Here is a 20,000-nt window from a genome sequence, read left to right as displayed (position 1 = left end):
TGAATATAAATTTCCAAAACAATTGATACCATATGTCTTAGGGTTGGAATATTTCTATTTTTTATACAAACCAATATAAATGTTGACTGTAAAAAAAGGTAATGACTTCTTTTATATCAGCGTGAATCAAGGAAAGGTAGAATACTTCAGGCGTGTCTCTCTTCTTTTCATGCAGACAGACAAACAGAAGGAATGGGAGGGAGGAACACAGGAGTAATTATTAGCAAACGTCAAGAAGTATTGAAGCATGTGGGTTTTTTTTTACTGCTGTCTTCAATTAGTTAGTTTTCCCAAATAGAAGTAAACATGGGTTCTGGTATTTAAGGCAATCTACTATTGTTTTTAGGCAATACTTGTGGAAAAGTATCTTATTATAATGGTTTTAAGGCATTGCATTTATTTAACTGATTTATCACTGGTCATAAAACAAGAGGCATTTGATAAGTCTGTTTTCCAAATAACTATATTTGTATATCTATTGTATGTTTGCAGGGAAATGATTAGGTGACGAACTCCTCTTCAGAGATCCTTCCCTCTCCTCTAATGATGCTTGCATCTTTACTTTAGTGGGAGGTCATTCGAACATGCCCCTGCACTCAGCGAATCCTTGCTTCCTCGCAAACACCTGAGCTACAACAGGCCTAGAGTTTCAGAGGACAGAATCGACAAGGCAAGCTCCAAAAGAGGTCTGGTAAAACTGGGTGCACGGCATACTCAATCTACGGTGGTTCTCCTCACCTTGGGCTCTTATCTTGGAGGTTGGGCACTCTGCATCCAACCTGCGCCTAAGTGGTAAAGTTCTCTTAAGGATTTTGCAGACAATTTCTGCATTCTGGGACTAGAATCTTACATGAAAATGCAGCACCAAGACAGGTCTTCATCAGTGGTCTCGGATTGATGGCGGTGATTACCAGGCTCAGTCATTCCTTAAGTTTGACCTTCTCTAGAGTCATCTTCCTCTTCTTTTTGTAGAGATTTTTCTACAACTCCTTTATCTTACTATTCTTTTTTTTTTGTTTAATGCAAAATGGTTTATCAGAAGTATATCATTTTTGGTGAACTTACATGTTAAGTGTTTTTGTGCAACTTCAATCTTTCATTTAATAATATAATTATACGAATGAATTGATCTGCTCTGCCACTACAGATTCTTATTGTTCGGTTGATCGAGTTTGTTTTGCAATTAAGGATCAGAGGGAAGATATATCACAACAAGATTTCTATTACAGACATTTTATCTTTTGTAATGCACTTCAACTTTGTAATGCACTCGTATGTTGATGCTATTTCCTTTTACAGCTCAGGTGAGCGAGTAGAACAGAACACTGACTGACTGACTGGTGTACAGGGTTATTATCCACCGTCATCTGTTGGACTCAAGAGAAGCTGACATTTTATATTCATTGAGTCAACTTCTGATGATAGGAAAAGGAGCACAGAACTTAGGCGGACGTTGCAGGAGAGAAAAAATGATGGGGTAGGATTTTAAGGAAAATACTTTGAAGTTACTACTCTAAATGGACTGAAGGAAAGAATAATATTTGTAGTTATCGCTCTTGATGATTTGAATGGAAAGAGTTAAATTACTTTCCTTGTGGTAACTTTTGTAAAAGTTTTCTACATTATCATTATTGTTATCATTGCTATTATTGATGATAAATAATATTTCTTCGAGAATCTACTTCAATAAAACAATGTTAGAACCTTTTTATATTCTGGTACTTGTATTTAATTTGATATAAAATTTTCCTCTGTTACTTTTAGTTGGAAGTAAAACTGAATGTCTTCATTATAATAGTAGAAACAAACTGAGGTAATAGAAGTTGGATGTCTTACTTCTGTAGCACAGACAGACAGACAGATATGCAAAGAGGAACACACAAGTAATTATGAACAAGGAATCTCCAAATGTCCACAAATAATTTCAACCTGAAGTGTTTTATCTGTTTTGCCCTAAATTATTTTGTTGTTTTTTTGAATTGCAAAAAGATGTAAAGATTAACTTTAGGTTTTCAATCATTCAACTTTTGTGTCAAGAAAATAACCGTAAAAATTACCTCTTTTAAATAGTTTCATTATATGGAATATACTTACCTAATTTGTCTTCAGTCATTAAGCAAGATGCCCTAAATATATTCTTTTTTTCACAAAAGATTAATTTTATGTTTATTGCATGTTTTCAGGAGAATTATTTGCTGAACTTCTTTTGGAAGATTCCTCCAATTCTTCAAATGGCATTTACATCAGCCCTCTGGTGAGAGATCATTCTTTTACGATATCTTTTCCTGATTTTTATTTGGGAGTCTTGGAAGTCTGCATCCAGCCAGTCCTTGGGTATGAGTTGAACGTTTCTCTTAATGACTTTTTGAGACATATTTGCTATGGGCTGCAAAACTGCAAGAGACTGTGCATGGCCCGGAAGGGCCAGGCAATCTTCTTAAACAACAGACATTATTTACATTCTGGAGCTCCAGATAATCGGTTTCTCAAAGTATTAATTCCTTCACTTTTCATCTCGGATCGATGTCGGTGAGTACCAGGTGCAGTCATTCCTTAGCTCTGTCCTTCTCTAGAGTCATCTTCCCCTTCTTTGCACAGAGCTCCTTCTCTACAACTCCAAAATTTTCCTCAAGATTATTTGCTGGATTTTTGGGTTATTGCACAAATAGTATTTCTCCTTTTCTCGTCGTAGGACAAATTCCGGATTGTCCTTTTAAATGTAAATTGTATTATGACTATTGAAATGAATCTGAAATTTTTCCTTTTGAACATTGTTCTCTCATACAGGCAATGGGAAAACTGAAAGGTGCGATCCTTATTGATGATCTGTTCCTTTAATTGCTATTTTATATGTCATGAGAAGTTTCTGACATTAGATTATTCAATTGCAGTTCACATAACCATGGAAGAGAAGTCTGATCTCCCTGAGAAGCAAGACGAGGACATCTTCTTCCCAGCAAATCATCTGGTATCCGCCTTGGTGATTAGAACTGTTTGATCAGAACTTAAGAGAACTCACCTGGTCTCCTGTTTGATCACAGTCTCAAAGTGAGTACCATTCGGGCTTAGCATTTGATCAGCAGATAAGTGAAGCGACACATCTAATGATTATAAAATACTGTTTATTTCATTCACTCTACATACACACATTCTATAATAAAATGAGTTAATGTTGAAAGATATGAGACTGGTCTTCTTATCTGCAAAATTTCGTGTAGTCATAGTAAACCTGTTTCTAAAAATCTCTTAGAACCTCTTTGAAAACCTTTCTAAATTCCATAGGCTTTGTAATAACTTTTGATTCCTTCTCAATAAAAATAGTCAACCTTCTCAACCTAACATCCTATATTTCTTTCCACAGGAATCTGACCATAAGTGAAAAAAGTCAACAATAGTACAATGTTAGATTCTGATAACTAGCCGCAGCTGAAATAAAGGTAGATAGATGCCAAGGTTTACACTGCCCCAGGAAGGTCCAGCAGTATGGGGCTCTCCACCTGCACACTCCTGTCCTCAAACTTCCAACTCTGTCTATGATGCCACATGACCCTCATTTCCCTACTGATGATGCTCATTGAAGCAATTGTGGGAGAGCAAGGAAGCCAGTGCTAATTCTATCTCACTCCAAAGTACATTTCATTTAATTCTTACAGAAATTCATAACCTTAAAATACGTTATAAATTTAGAAATTTATTATATTTCTTCACTGCTACCAGAAGAAGAGAATTTTTTCCTTCAACGTTTATGCTGTATATTTTCTTTCTTATTTTTTCTCTTATTTTATTATGTAATCATATTATACTAATGGTCTACCAGGAATGATTTTTTTATATACATACAGTATTGATGGCCATTATGAAATGTATTTTCCATTATATACTATACTTATTTGCTTCCACAAAATACCACTTTTACTTAATATATACCAGCGCCGATATACTGTCCTATTTACACTCTCTACCCATTTACGACATAATTTGAATGAACTTTTTTGTTAATAAATTAAATACTATGTACCCCTCTAGAATATTTTTTTTATTAACATATAATCGTATATACTATCTATCTATACCCTTTCATTGAATTCTTTTGTTTTTACTTGATGCATACCAATGGAATACAAAAGTTTTAATATATATTATGTGCTATTTGGGGAATACCATTTTGTTTATATATATATTCATATATAATATTGATATTAATGTTTTTATATATATATTCATATATAATATCAATAAATATACAAGATTGTAATTTTTTGTGTTGATAACGGCAATTTAGGCACTGTACCTGATTATGTAGTTTACTAACTATTTTTGTTCTTTATTTTACTTGTTTCATTGTTGTTTCTAATCAACATATCCGAGTTAATGTCACAGAAAAATGTGACGTTACTGCAACGGACGATGTCACAATGTGATGGTCACGTGATGATGATCTTTTAGATGTGTTTGCTGGGTGAGGAGAAGTCCCACTTTATTGTTAGTCTCGGTAGAGGAAGGTACAAATTATCTCTCTCTCTCTCTCTCTCTCTCTCTCTCTCTCTCTCTCTCTCTCTCTCTCTCTCTCTCTCTCTCTCTCTCTCTCTCTCCAAATATTTCCATTGAAATTTGAATTTATTACAGCGAAATTTGAAATACAAAACAACCCAAGTAGGAAGATCAGATTTTCTTCCTTATTTTCTCCAATATCTCCATACTTTGACCTTTAACCTTTGACCTTACTGTATGTGCTTTTGATCTGTTTCTAATTTGTTGGTGTATATCAATACATGTGAATAACGAAATTTTTTTGTTTTGTTCCATTGGGAAGTTTCTCTTTGGACAAACAATGTCCCCTCAATGCAGAGTGACCCAGTATCGATCCTTATGACCCAAGACCCATCTATAAATCAAAGAATTTGAGCTTCTTGAGAAAGGGAGACCTTTTATACATTAAAATACTTCACAAAGTGTCCTGTAATTTACAACAATAATAACAACAACAAAAAAGAAAAAAAAAAACAATCCTCTCAAATTTCTAACAACCAAATCCACATCCGTATTATTCTGAGTGCAAGGTAGTGCATTTTATTTTTTCAGTTGCTTTGAAAGATATATGAATTATTTTTTGGTTTAATCTTAACTAAGTGTTGCTTACTGAAAATCGGTTGAAGTTGCTTATTAAAAATAGGTTGATCGTGGCCTCCAACTGATTTTCAGAAAGCATTCAGTAAAAAATTAAGAAAATCCTACTGGACCACTTTGTTATGCGGAAGACTATTTTTTGCCGATGAGTCCTCAGGCAAAGCAAGGCGATGTATACGCAAGTTTCTGTAGCAGGCGGCACCAAAACAACAGATTTTCAATTTCTTTTCCCCAATTACTGTTGGTATCTGAGATTTAGATTCCAATATTGTTACAAGAAAGCTAATAATTATTTTCAAATGCTATACATGGTTAGTAAACCTATTGTACGAGCTGATATGAATAAATGGCAGAGATCAAATAGAAGAACTAGAGGCATCATATTATTGTAATGTCTCCTACACAAATTGAAATAACCATCTATGGACTAATGTAGTCACAGCTAAAGTTTACTGTGTGCATTTGCAATGCGTTACTTAGATAAAAAAAAAAAAAAAAAAATATTTACACAAATTTTGGAAATATAGTTTTTAATATAGGATTGTTCAAATATACATGTTGATATTGATAACCAATCAATCGTTCTTGAAGAATTGCAAAAGGTAGCAGGGTTATAAATAGTGAATAAGATATTTCATTATAAAAGTATGAAATATTGTAAGCAAATTCTAAATTTACCTTTACGTTAATTTGTTTTTATCATAGTCTTTCTCTGTGTATATTTTCAGAATAGCGTTAAACATAAATCTGTTTGATTTTCAAGTTAATTTTTCATTAATGTAATTTCCAGATAAATGTTATATAGCTGTGAGATAAAGGCGCCATATTGCTAGGGAGTTATGGGGTCTTTTGACTGGCCAGACAGTTATACATGGGATCCTTCTCTCTGGTTACGGTTCATTTTCCCTTTTCCTACACACACAGAGCAAATAGTCTGGCCTATTCTTTACTTATTCTCCTCTGTCCTCATACACCTGACAACACTGATATTACCAAACAATTATTCTTCACCCAAGGGATTACTGCACTTTAATTGATCAGTGGCCCCTTTCCTCTTGTTAAGGATACAAGAGACTCTCTTTTTATGGTCAGCAGCTCTTCTAGGAGAAGGACACTCCAAAATCAAACCATTGTTCTCTAAGTCTTGGGTAGTGCCATAGCCTCTGTGCCATGGTTTTCCACTTTTTGGGTTAGAGTTCTGTTGCTTGAGAGTACGCCCAGACATGCTTTTTTGTCTTGTTTTTCTTTCTCTTAGAGCTTTTATTGTTCATATAAGAGATATTTATTCTAAAATTATTACTCCTTTTAAAAATGTTTTTTGTCCTTGTTTCCTCTCCTCACTGGGCTATTTTCCCTGTTGGAGCCCCTGGGTTTATAGTATCCTGCTTTTCTAACTAGGGTTGTAGCTTAGCAAGTGATAATATAATGATAATTAAAGTAATTTTAGTTGTATTTCCATAGCAACCATGATAAAAAATTGTCCGATTTTTGCAGCCATTGTTAAATTTTAAGATAGTTACCTTTATGCACACTGGCTCTCTCTTCTACTATGTAAAACAGTGTATCATGGGATGCTGCACCAACGCTTTCTTTCCATAATCAGATTGCCACAACATAGACTCCTGAAACTCCTAATAGTTTGTTTAGCATACTGGATAAAAAACAAAAAGTCAAAGTATTACGACATTTTTGTTTGTTAAATAGATCTGTTATAAACCTGTTGACTATGGTGTCCAGTTCAAGACTAATCCTCGATTACACATAAGGGGAACTCATTTAATCTGTTTACTTTATATCAGTCAGTAGATCAGAGTAAAGACTCTTACCAGTTTGGATAACAAATAAGGAAATACTGTTTCATGGTGCTGCAAATTTCTCTAATTATTGTATAACTGATAATCTGTTTAAAGTTACTGGGAGTAAAATTGGAGGTAAAATGGTTCTAAGAAGAGCTACACAACAGCTTGGCGAGTAATTCATTCATGATAACTCACCCCCACCAGAAAATGGAAAATCGATTTATTGTTTCTATGTATGCAGAAACATATAGTACATGTTCTCCAGAAGTTTAAGCCAATTATCTTTACAAATAATGAAGATAAAGCGGTCTTTAAATGATGACGTCATCTTTATTGCGTTGTTTTCAGTATGACAGAATCATCTTTGTGTGGTTTTTTTTTTTTTCGTTTTATATAACAATTTTTATTCACTTACATATTGAAGTTTCGTACATCTGGCAGAGATGGAAGGCATTGGTAAGGGGTAAGCGAACACAAACTATGATCTATGAGAAAAATAGCCAGAATTTCCAAAGACGTATAGAAGTTACATTGCATGTGTGTTTATTTACTTACAATTTGTATATACATTGTGTTTTCAAAAGGTCCTCAAGAACTTTATAGCAAGGCTAATATCACCTAAGGTCAAAGAAAGAAGAGAGCAAAAAAAAAAAAAAGAACCAAAAAAGAGAGGGAAGCATGAGAAAGAGTGCAAAGCTGGAACATTCTAACTAAAACTCTGGCAACAATGAGAGGCCGGTAGCAACTCATGACACCCTTGATTTTTTTTAAAGAAAAAAAGCGAAAATTTATAGCAAATCTTTGGGAGCTCATAACTCAAATATATACTCATTCTCACGTAGATACACTTTTCTTTATTTATTATTCGATTTTAGAGAGAATGATATCATTGAAAAAAAGAGTAAAAATCCCTCAATTTTCAAAGAGAATTTGGCATTTACTTTTTCTCATTCTTTTTTTCACGAAGATAAATAATAAAAATGTCATTATAAAAAAAAAAAAATAAAAAGGAAAATCGAAAATCTTTCTCAGAATTATTCGATTTGTGAATAAGTTTTGATGGTATGATTTTCAATAAAATTCGTGTCATATTAGTGAAGAAAAATTTACTTTATTTTTTTTTTAAATCATGATTTTCGCTAATAAACCAAAAAGTTTTTGATTAAAGAAATAGAAATGTTTATGTGATGAAGGTATTATATATGTCTAAAACATATAAAGAAATTGTGTATTTTGAATCATTAAAAAAAAAAGCAGGACATAGAAGATGGTCCCCATAAGGGGCCGGCAGGCTAATGCCGATTTTTAATGACTGGACTTTGACATTCATACCACTTAATAGGATGACTTAGGACATCTCCAAACTCCATAGGATTTTTGCTTCTGACCTTCCGTTCTGCAACACCAGGGTGATTTATCATACAAATGTGTGTTTTTCAAATTTTATCCCCTCCTTTGATAATTATTACTTAGATCTGCTATTACTAACCTTTATAGACCTGATAAAGTCCTCCAATAATATGAAGAGTTTTTTATTTGAAGTAACTTTTTTCCAGATATGATTTTTTTTTATTATGGTATAAAAATAAACCCTTAAAATCAGAGAAAAATAATTAATAAAAAAATATCAAAGAAATGGAAAAAGGCCTTCATTTCATTGTTTTGTTTATTTCTAAGTTATATACCAAATTTCAATGCTATATCTTGAAAACAAAGGGACACTATGGAATTTCAAGGCCAATAAGTATTGTTTTTGAGATACGGGCATTCAGTTTTCTTTTTAATTTTACAAAGACAATATTGATAAATCATGATTTTCATGAACCTTATGTTCTTTTTCGGGTATTATTAAAAGAAAACAAAATCGTTTATAATCAAATCATAAATGAAGATCCTTTTGCTCAATATCTTGCTTCTTTTGGCTCCTGTGAGGCAAGGCGGCCGCTCCCCCCCCCCTCCCCACTCTCTCTCTCTCTCTCTCTCTCTCTCTCTCTCTCTCTCTCTCTCTCTCTCTCTCTCTCTCTCTCTCTCCATTACCGATATTACCCTCTTCTGAACTCCTAATATAGTAATTTTTTTTCTTATGTTAGCAAGATGTTGAAATTGTCTTTTCCTCTTTGAAATGATAAAATTCTTGCTAAAAACGAAAAAAAACAAATGTAAAAATTAGTGAATGTCAGAGGGCATTCAAAGTTTTTCTTTTTATTTTTCCAAAGACAATATTAATAAATCCTAATTATTAAGAATTTTAGGTTCCTTTTGGAATATTGATAAACAAAAACAAAGTTATTTATCATAATTTACTCATAAATGAAGATCCATTTGCTCAATATCTTGCTTATTTTGCTCGTTCCAGGCAAAGACATCGCTTCTCCATTCTCTCTCTCTCTCTCTCTCTCTCTCTCTCTCTCTCTCTCTCTCTCTCTCTCTCTCTCTCTCTCTCTCTCTCTGCACTACCGATATTACTCTCTTCTGAACCCTTAATAGAACAAATTTTCTTCTGTCCTATGTTAGCAAGATGTTGGAATTGTCTTTTTTTCTTTGAAATGATAAAATTCTTGCCGAAAACGAGAAAAAAAAAGCATAAAAAATGAGTGAATGTCAGAGGTCAAACTGAGTTTTCCTGTACGACTGAAGGGTGAAGGGTGTAATATTATTACATAGTCTGTGATTCGTGGAAGTTATACAGGTGCCACTCTTCACAATTTCTTTGACATTGAAATGTAATATATATCAAAATTTATGATCACAGAAGAAATACTGCATTTTCTTGTAGGGAATAATGTTTATGGTTTATTGAGTTACTTTTACTATTTACGCTATAATTATGAAAGTAAGAGAAAATTTGACAAAATATTTCGTATACGCATTCTCCATTGCCATACGAAGCTCAGTGATTTTTTTCAGGGTTTTTTATTTTTCTTCCTATACCACAGATTACTGGCATTCTGGCCGGCCTCCTTAACCTCCTGCCCTCTGTGATTGTCAAGACCTGGGAAACATAGCACAATAATATGCCTACCTTTGTTCCATCTTCAAGTTTCAGCTCAACCAGAGCAGAGGTCCCCACCAAAAAAAAAAAAAGGAAAAAAAAAAAAAAACAAATTAAATAAACAAAACAAAGCATGAGTATAGAGGATTAGGCTAGCCTATTCCTGATGATGCATTATCATAATTAATAATTTTTTGCTGCAAAAGTATCAAGTCTTTCACCTCTGGTTCTTTCTCAGCAAATGGTACAACTAATCTATTCAAATCACAGCTATTATGCATTTCCCCATCACTGTACTCTGAACAAATGGCAGAATAATCCCTCGACAAACTTCATATCACTTAACATTTTTGAATTAAAAGAATTATAAAATGATTCACAAGTTTTGTCACTCTCCCGCTGATGCATTATCATTTTCACGTATCGAGCGCTAAGAATGAGCATCTCAAACCCATGATTGATGCTCCCATTATCTTGTTTGAATTTTAAAAATACTGATTTCTTACTAGATAAAAAACCATCAGACAATTTCTTTGGTCAAGCGAGGTCCATTTAAAATTTCTGCAACTGCTGATTATTCTAGTATTCTGTTACTAATGTGCTGCTGAATTGATAAAAAAGTCATCTACAGTGACTTCTAGACACTTCAAAAGCAAGACTGCTGTTAGGAATCAATATCAGATGATTGTGAATGAAACACTTGGAATGTTGGGGCTGTTTGCTGTGACCCGTCTGACTCTGGTTGCGGTGTTCTGCATCACAGCTGATGAACATGTCGTACAACTGACATGTTACGACTGAGGAAGAGGTCAAGTGTTGCCACTCAAAGAACTAGTCCTCTCCATTATTTTTGCTAATTTTGAAGGTATCCTATACAATTTCGATCAACATTTAGACTCCTAAGAGTGACTTTTGACTCTTACACTTTGCCATCGTTCACCATTTTCAGGAATGTAATCAGCTAATGGCTTCATTTGACAGAACAACAAATTGTCATCAAACATCAGCTGGGAAATGGAGACCTTTCTGAACAGTTTATATTCTATAAAATTTTGTAATATAGTGGAAAAAAGAAAGTTCCGTCATTATACATACACCTACAATTTTGAAGCCTTTATGTTATTTTTGTTTTGCTCTCCCTCTTAAGGTGCTTCAACAAGGAATATTGTATCTATTGAGCCTGATGTTCATTTGAATGAAAATCTAGTCAACATTGTTGATAGGCATAAACCTTCTTGTATGCTAAGATACCGAGTGAAAGACAAACCCTGATTCAATGATGATTTTAGACGTGCTTACTTGGAGAATCAGGAGTCCTATCATATTTAGAAATTACTATAATCTGTTCAGAGCCTTTACTCAGAGAGGAAAGGAATAGGCCTACAATTTAACCATAAAAGAAACCGTTTTTGGTACAGCCCAGGAACATATGTGGTTGACTACACTTGAATCTGCACTTTTTGGTGAAGATGCAATGGTTAATCCTTTACTTAAACCAGACGATTCTGTCACTCACTGTCCATAGGAAAAGACAAGCCTATTGGCTTGACAGTAAGCATTGGAATGAGAAACTTGATTTTTCTCATTCCAGTTTTCCTGATGCTAAAGTAATATAGTCAATTCTTTTTAGTGAGACAGATTTGCACTGACTCGCAAAGGTGCCCTATTAGCTCGGAAAATTTCCTAACAGCTGATTCGTCAGAAGTATTTTTGTCCGACCAATTGGCTGTTAGGAAACTTTTCCGAGCTAAAAGGTCACCCCTGCAAGTCGGTGAAATTCTGACCCATTAAATAGAATTGATTACAGTTTAGGTTTTCGAATTCAAGAACTCTTGATGGACCTTGATGTGGTTATGAAGGTGTAGATCTGAATGAAATTTATTTTGTTTTTTTATAAACACTGCAGATTTCTTATCTCCAAAGTTATCAGTTATTTTCTGTAAGTTAGCAAGAAGAGGTCCTTCTAGCAATTGTTGGAGCTCAAGTCCAGAATTGGTTATGTTACTCCATTATATCCCTTTTAACGAGAGAATGCTGTGATGAAGTCATCATGCTTCAACAGAGAATATCGTAGAAGCATGTAACCAGGAAGATCTCTATGATCAAAATTTCGTTTAGGAAGCTGTTCACAAACAAAAACACAAACAAGTGGGAAAACATAACCTCCTTCCAACTTTGTTGGCAGAAGCAACAATATAATTTCACAGAAATGTCAAATGTTAAATACCTGCTTGAGTACGCCTCTGCATTCAGCGGACACATGTGAGTGACTTCCCTAAAGTTCACCTTGGAGAACAACAGCTTGTGATTTGACAAGTATATGACCTTTGGATCTTGATCTCATTATCATCAAGTTTATTTAAAATACATCAAAAGAATAAATAAGGTCTGTTCAAACAACACAACAGCAAAGGTAAAAAAAGAATTCTACTCATCAACTCGAGGAATATCACGTACGCTGGGGTAAGGAGGAACAGTGATTGACACTTTTGAAAACTATCTCTTTGAGCGCCACATGCCTGTGTGCCTGATGATGTTGAGACACTGCACCATTAATAATGCTTTGTATCACAACTTTGTTTGATTCATCCATGTTTACTCGGTACCGACCCAAGTACGCTGACTTTAGTTTGTGTTTCCTAGGTTGTAATCGTTTCAAATATACACGATCGCCCACAAATGCTTTTACCGGTGCGGTTTTGAGCTGACCATCATACTTTGAGCTGAGTTTTTCATTAGTTCATTTTAAAAACCTTTCAGTGGTGTTCATTACTCTCCTTAATAGATTTAATAAATATACACAGTATTGCTCAGTTGAATAATTTGGCAATTATTGCGAATTAATGAGTACCGTATATGGTAACACAGGATCTAGTCCATACACTTAAAAGAAAGGCTTATCCCTGAACGAAGCCTTATATGCAAGGTTCAAAGCTAGCTAAGCCGTAAGAAGTATGGCGTGCCAATGAAGGGGGTCATCAGGCACTAAGTAATGCAAAATTTGGACAACTTCCCTATTATGCGATTCCACTAAGCCATTAGCTGAGGGCCTATATGCGGTCATTGAAAAGTGTTCAATTCACATCAAGTCCATGACCGATTTCACCACCTTCTTTATAAACTCAATACCATTATCAGTTATAAAAATTTTCGGGCAACCAAAACTGGTGATGAAAGAGCACATCGCCTGGGCTAATGAATTCACTGATTTATCCAACCTTGCGTAAGTATGAGTGTACCGAATAATGCATCCACAAATACATATATAAACTTATGATGTGTTAAACCAGTGGGAAATGGTCCTATCAAATCCATATGCACTCTATGAAATTTGATAGAAATCACAGGCCCCTTTCTGGTTTCCGGTACAGTGTTTTTATGTGTTTTGAAACAGTTACAAGCATGACAACCTTTTATATAATTCTCTATAAATATTTTAAATCCTAACGAAAAGAAGGATTCACATGCTCACCTTAATGTTCTATCAATCCCTAAATGCCCTACATACGTACTTGCATGTACAATGTGGATGGCTCAATTAATTAAAGAGGGAGGAAGAACTAACTGTGCACAAAATTCCCCTCCCTCTTCTCATAAGCACAATATAAGATATCATTTTCTATAAAAGAGTTTTCGCGAGGTACATTCAGAAACGATGGATAGTTTTCCGATTCCCCTTTAATCCCTGCTCGCACTCTTTCCATCCATTCCTCTTTTTTTCTGTCCCTCTAGGACTTCTTTTATGTCCCAGTGCCCCAAGTCAATCAAACCTGCATCATTAGGGCATTCATTCTGGACACTCCTGGTCATGTCCTTGGCCACCCACATATATTCACCTTCACTGATCATATCTCTCTCTCTCTCCCTAATATCTGTAACTCTCTCCCTTCCTCTCTCTCTCCTCTCTCCCCGCTTTCGTATTCTGAATGCTCCTAGGGAAAATTCACATCCTGTTTTCTATTTTCTCTATTTGGATGGGGGTCTTCAATATTTTGGTCAAGTTCTTTGTTCCTCTTTTGCGCCCTAGTTCTAACTCCTATTACTGCACCTCTAGAGAGAGCATCAGCTACCTTGTTAGCTTTACATTGTATGTGATGAAAACCCTTTATAATAAACTCTAAGAATCTCTCAATCCATCTCGCTTGTCGAGAGGTCAAATCCCCTTTGAAAAAGAGGTCACATAAGGGGCGATGATCACTGACCTAATAAAAAGAGCCGCTGCCTCTCTAGAACCCAAAGAGTAACCAAAGCCTCTCGATCGCATGTACTATAATTCGTTTCTGCCCCTTTTAATGCCCAGGAAGCAAACTAAATGGGTCGCTCTCTACCTTTATCATCTCGTTGAGAAACTACGCCACCAATAGCTACGCTACTCGCATCTGTTGTCACTAAAAATGGCCGATCAAATCTAAGTTATATGAGTAAGTCAATACTAGTTAAGGCAGTTTTTAAATGGTTAAAAGGCCTTTCTTCTTCCACTCCCCAATTTATCACTTTTCGTTTAATCTTCAAAGCATCTATGGGTCTCACTATCTCTCCAAAACCTCTTATGAATTTACGGCAAGACTCAGTCAGCCCAAGGAACCAGACTACATCCTTAGGGTTACGGGGCCTGGGGATATCTGTAATAGCCGCTATTTTACTTGGGCCGGGTCGGATACCTTCTGGGGTTATGTGACCTAAAAATTCAACCTGTTTACAGAAATATTTGCACTTTGACAAATTTATTTTCATACCATTACCTCTCAATGCTTCTAAAACTCTACGTATATTATCATTACGTTCATCTGCCGTTTTCCCTGTAGTTATGATATCGTCTAAGTAAACAAGAACATTATGGCCAATTAAGGGAGACAAAACTGTCATCATTACTCTAGAGAAATGACTTTTAACATTTTTAACACCGAAAGGAAGAAAATTAAACTGAAATAGTTGATCGTTAGCTATAAATGCCTTTTTACATTTACTGTCTTCCTGAATGGGTATTTGATAGTAACCTGATTATAAATCAACAGTTGTGAAATATTTACTATCCCGTACTTTCACAAGAAACTCTTCGATCGAGGGCAATGGAAATGCATTATCCTTAGTGACTGCATTCAACTTCCTATAATCTACCCACAATCTTACCAAGCCACCCTTCTTCCTAACAGCTACAATTGGATAAGCCCAGGGGGATTTGCTCTCCTCGATTATCCCTTGTTCCCTTAATTTATTAATTTCCCTTTCTATCTCTCCTTAGAAATGAATGGGTACCTTATAAGGCCTTGACCCGATCAGCTCCGCTTGCCCAGTTTCAATGCTAAAGGGAAATCGATCAATTCTGCCGAGTGGCTCATCTCCAGTTACAATTACATCGGAATACTTATTGACAATGTCACTAACTACAGTTTGATATTCTGACCGATATAGTTTTCGCTCTTGCATAATCAAATTATGAGAGTGTTCGTCTGTGCGTGCTGGAGTTGTGGCTCCCACCATCCCATTATTAGCAATTTCTCATAACTCTAATTCACACATAGAATCACTTCCTAACACAACTCTTTAATTTGACAAATTAACAATCGTTATATCCGCTCTATTATCTTTTAGTTCCGATAAGCCCTCTAAAATCATATGCGCCCAATTGAAATGGGGTTTAACACGACCTTGGTTCCTTCCGGAAGAGGGCGACACGGGGTCACTGATAAGCTCGTAAGTGTTTGGGGAGACAAAACTTCTCCTTTCTCAGGTACAACTGTTACCTTACTTAATTGTCTCTCCAAGCCCGCACAAGCATTTACTCTTTCATGGCTTTCTATCGGCAAAATGTACCCGCCCGCTTTTACTGCTATTGTATCTTTTCCGTCAACAATGTATATTTAACTACATGAAATAAAATCTATTCCTAAAATAGCCTCGATTCCTGGAATTCCCAAGGTGGGCAAGACAAAAAATCATGTGTAAACTTCACAGATCCCATCTTAAAGTTTAGGATCGTTTTATGGTTCATGCCTATTTTATATCCTCCTGGTGTGTCGAGGACGAGGGATGCCATTGACTGTAATGGGTTTGAGGAGAATCTTTATTTTTTGGTCAGTAAAACGCAGTCTCCTGTGTCGATCAGAGCTCGAATGGATTTATCTGACAGGTCAATCCTATCTGCTAACATTCCTAGCCAGCCACTACGATACAGTATATGGGGCATGGGCCAATAACCTCAGCTCCAAGGCTGCTGCTCCCTAGTGCTGCGAGAGTGAGGCAACTAGATACCCCTCGCTATCAAAATGCAATCTTGCTACATAAACATGCTGAGGTATCGGTTTTGTGGAATTCTCATGATTACAGAGTTCATTTACCTTGAGGCACAACACATATCTTCATACAAGAATTAGGACATACAGTATATGGTTGACCAATCAATTATTGTACTACAGCTCGATTTTTAAACTTTGATTTACTCTCTTTAACCAATAGTTGTGTATTTACAAGATAAAAGTAAAATGTCAAAGCGTTTAGTTGTAAATTCCACCATATCTCCACTAGATTATTATTATTATTATTATTATTATTATTATTATTATTATTATTATTATCATTACTTGCTAAGCTACAACCCTAGTTGGAAAAGCAGAATGCTATAAGCCCAGGAGCTCCAACGGGAAAAATAGCCCAGTTAGGAATGGAAACAAGGAAAAATAAGGTATTTTAAGAAGCGTGTCAACATTGAAATAAATATTTTCTGTATAAACCATAAAAACTTTAACAAAACAAGAGAAAGAGAAATAAGATAGAATAGCATGCCCGAGTGTACCTTCAAGCAAGAGAACTCTAATCCAAGACAATAGAAGACTATGTTACCGAGGCTATAGCACTAACCAAGACTAGAGGAGCTGCTTACCATAGCTAAAGAGTCCCTTCTACTCTTACCAAGAGGAAAGAAGTCACTGAGTAATTACAGTACAGTAGTGAACCCCTTGAGGGAGAAAGAATTGTTTGGTAATCTCAGTGTTGTCAGGTGTATAAAGACAGAGGAGAATATGTAAAGAATAGGCCAGCGTATTCGGTGTGTGTAGGCAAAAGGAAAATGAACCGTAACCAGAGAGAAGGGTCCAGTGTAATACTGTCTGGCCAATCAAAAGACCCCATAACTCTCTAGCAGTAGTATCTCAATGGGTGGCTGGTGCCCAGGCCAACCTACTACCTGCAGATATCAGACCTTTGACCTCACTTTGGTGTCATCAACTGACAAGAGAAAGCGCTAATAATTATTGTAAACCGTTCTTCTATTTCTGACTTGAGTTTATCTTATCTTGACTGATGATTTGCAACACAAGGTTTAAACAATTTCATAGGTGAATATTCACACATTTTACAATTTTATTTGCAGTATTTTACATCCAAACTAGGCATTGTTTTCTTCAAGTTGCTCTTCAGTCGATGAAAAAATTTAGTATAAGCAAGATTTTTTCAAAAATCTAATTTTCAGAAGAATGAGAAGCCAATTCTTGGAAATTAGGATCACAGTTGCTTGGACTTAACTTCAAGCATTGCTAAAATGGACTGATCTAAGAAAAGTTTAGTAACACTATAGTTATTTAAAATAACTTATGATGAAAATTTACGGAATGAAAGTGCTCCTAGTCCAGTGGTTCTTAACCTGGGGGTCCTGACCCCCGGGGAGGTCATTTGGGATTTCTTAAGGGGTCACAAAGGGTTCTGGAGAATAATTTATTTTTCATATACATTATACACGTATTTGAAATAGCCAGTAGGGCTTTTACCAGTTTGATGAGTACAACACTGGTCACAAGTTGGGTGGTCTCCTGCACATTAACCAGTGTTACCAAAATAGTGTTAAATTCCCATTATAGCTCAATCGGATACTCCTCCAAGTCACGTGATACTGAGTGAATGAGAAGTAGGTGCTAGGTTTTGTATGGTGTTGAATAGTTCTTTGGAATTGATAATTTTATGGCATTTGTAGAAGCTATGTAAGTGGAATTTTTCAAGGTTTTTGTTCTGTGGTGTTTCCAATAAAATTGTATAGGAGTAAACCATTTTGTATGATGTTGAATAGTTCTTTGGAATTGATAATTTTATGGCATTTGTAGAGGCTATGTAAGTGGAATTTTTCAAGGTTTTTGCTCTGTGGTGTTTCCAATAAAATTGTATAGGAGTAAACCATTTTGTATGATGTTGAATAGTTCTTTGGAATTGATAATTTTATGGCATTTGTAGAGGCTAGGAAAGTGGAATTTTTCAAGGTTTTTGTTCTGTGGTGTTTCCAATAAAATTGTATAGGAGTAAACCATGGTCTTCCTGTATTTTTTTTTACTTGACCCTTTGACAAGGTTCATTATTTCCAAATCTATTAAAGGGGGTCATAATAATACTCTGATTAGTCCCAGGGGGTCATGGGATGGAAAAGGTTAAGAACCACTGTCCTAGTCCATCAACAATTGAAGTATTCATTACAACAGTATTAGTAAATCCTAAATTCAAACATGTTCAGCATAAACTATGAAATATATTTGCTCATGAACAATTTCTATGAAATATGTAAGAAGAAAGAAGGATCCTAAAAACCTCTGAGAACTAAAAATCCATTTAGCAGACAACCATTAAAATGATCATACACACAGGTACATATATAAATGTGCTGCAATAAAAAAAATACTACTCAAATATTAACATTTACGACAGAGAATATATCCATCAATAATTAACTTTCCATTTCTCTGAGAGTAAAACTCAATAGAAGAATAAATGTGATAAAAAGAATATAACCAAGTATTACAGTATTGTTTTTGACAATATATAAACTATATGTTACAATTATTTCTATATTCATTTCAACAGTTAACTATCTAAACTACTTTGTGCAACAGTTAACATAGAATCAGGCGTGATAGCCAGAGTTGACACCGTTTTACTTGGCTTCAAGTTGGGACGGGCTGATAAGTTGCAAGCAAGCCAAGGGTTTTTACCCAAAGTCAAGTCATGCATTTTATCATCAAAGAATTTGGTATCAAAAAGATTTCTAGAACATTTGTTACTCTGAGGACATGTTGCGTGCCTTATTGATAAGGATTTCATGATGTAATCCAAAGTCTTTAAACTTCATAGATAGTTCATCTATAGATATTTGACGTATGTCCTTTTCATCACCATCCTCGACATATTCTTTTTTTCTCTTTAGTCTTTTTAGCTTTTAACTTGTTTAAGAGACAAATGTTGGACTGAGGGCTAATCACAACACGAGATTACTGAGGTGAGATAGCAGGTACTGTCGTGGATGAAGATAACCACATTTCCCCAGGAGCTTTATGCATAGCCCTCTTTGTCATATGGGTAAGACCAGAGCTGCTCTTCTCCAGCCATTTTGAATTAACAGACGAGAGGATATCAGCCATGTGCGAGAGTACAGAATTTGAGCTGTAGCCTACACTTCAAAGACGGTACGTTTTTGGCTAGTTTTTGCGTAGTATGCAGCAGACTGCTTGTTTTTTTTTAAAGAGCAGAATCAACACAGCTGCCTTTGCAAATGCATTCTGAAAAGTTGGAACAGGGTTTGTTTCCATGGAAAACATCAGCTTTCTTAATTTGGTGCAATAGTGACCTTTCTGATGAGGTTTGCTTTGTCCTCAGCCAGCATGACTTATCTTCAATACTGTCTGAAAGATTTTCTATCTCGAACAATGATCCTTGGTTGCTACAGTCTTTATCAGTATCAAAATGACCTCAATGCTTGAACTCTCCGAGGTCAGTGGAGGTGCTGACCCATAATTTGAAATAAGATCAAAACTACCAGTGATGAAAGATGTTGGGGCAACTTCTTCCTCATCTTGGGTTCCAGCAATTTGCAAGTTACTGAGCCATAATGTAACAGTGCACTTTGAATCGCCAGCTCTACAAACCTTGGTGGGAGAGTCAGTCATAGCATTTCTTTGCTTATTGTCTATCAGCCAACTCTGCTGATTCAATCTGGAAAACTGAACAGTAATTTGCATGGGAGAATCAGGTCCTAAGGCTGCTCTTGCTACACTTTTGTGCCGCAAATCGTAGTCTTCATCCTCGTACTCTTTGACCTGAGCAGGAAT

The 20,000-nt window shown here is 35.4% G+C and overlaps 1 protein-coding gene and 1 pseudogene across 3 annotated transcripts in view; one reads left to right on the top strand and one right to left on the bottom strand.

Moving 5' to 3' along the window:
• LOC137618680 (pro-epidermal growth factor-like) overlaps positions 1-20,000 on the top strand; it is a 570,433-nt gene that overhangs the window by 217,391 nt on the left and 333,042 nt on the right. The gene's annotated exons all lie outside the window — the stretch shown is intronic.
• Positions 18,353-20,000, bottom strand: part of LOC137618678 (uncharacterized) — a 4,501-nt pseudogene continuing 2,853 nt past the window's right edge.

This window comes from Palaemon carinicauda, chromosome 25 (genome assembly GCF_036898095.1).
Source record: "Palaemon carinicauda isolate YSFRI2023 chromosome 25, ASM3689809v2, whole genome shotgun sequence".
Lineage (NCBI taxonomy): Eukaryota > Metazoa > Arthropoda > Malacostraca > Decapoda > Palaemonidae > Palaemon > Palaemon carinicauda.
Note: the sequence above shows the minus strand (reverse complement) of the source record. Positions and strands in the feature narration are given on the sequence as shown.